This window comes from Limulus polyphemus, unplaced genomic scaffold (assembly GCF_000517525.1).
Source record: "Limulus polyphemus unplaced genomic scaffold, Limulus_polyphemus-2.1.2 Scaffold897, whole genome shotgun sequence".
Lineage (NCBI taxonomy): Eukaryota > Metazoa > Arthropoda > Merostomata > Xiphosura > Limulidae > Limulus > Limulus polyphemus.
Window position 1 is genome coordinate 337,145 of NW_013666507.1, and position 854 is coordinate 337,998.

Here is an 854-nt window from a genome sequence, read left to right on the forward strand (position 1 = left end):
AAGTCCTCAGCAGCGTCATTTGTTCTGTTGTTCACTTTGTTCCAACTGAAATGTCCTGGACCATGATAACGCCAAAGCCTGTTGGCATGCCCCACCTTTGGCTTACCTCGCCGACCACATTTTATCCGAAAAGTCACGTCTGAGAGACGATCCACTATGTCACATGGGCCTTCCCATGGAGAAGACAACTTAGGAGACTTCCCTTTGGTCTTTCTGGGATTATACAACCACACCTTGTCTCCTGGTACAAAGCTGACTTCAGTAGATCTCTTACCATAAGATAACTTCATCGAATCAGCAGACGTTTCCAAGTTTGAACGCACTTGAAAGTGAATATCATCCATCCTTTCCGATAACACTTTCACAAACTCTGACACATTTTCAGACAACTCTTCATATTATCGTGTCTCACTACGATATTGGTTTCATAAGTAACCCCACTGTTCAGTAATATACACTTTAGAGTCTAGAGCATGAAACAACTAAATATAGTAAGAGCTTTGAACATTTAAAAACCAGGAGCAAAATCAAATATTTATAAGGCAATGGAGGTAGAAGTTTGTACCTCTTAAAAAAACAGTAGTAAAACTGGATAAGTGTAAACTAATAACTGTTCATAAATAAAATTAAAATAAACTACCGAAGACAGAGATAACCGCTTTATCTACTAATAAGAAAAACACTTTCTTTCAAATAATTTAGAGAGCACTGGCAACCGAAGTTCCCGACCAAACATCAACTTTGCGGTAGTGTATCCAGTGGCTTCTTGCTCTGATTTAATATCTATACCTGGTTTCATTTCACCATCATCAACTCCTTCAGTCACTTTGACCTCAGCTTGATGACACATAATT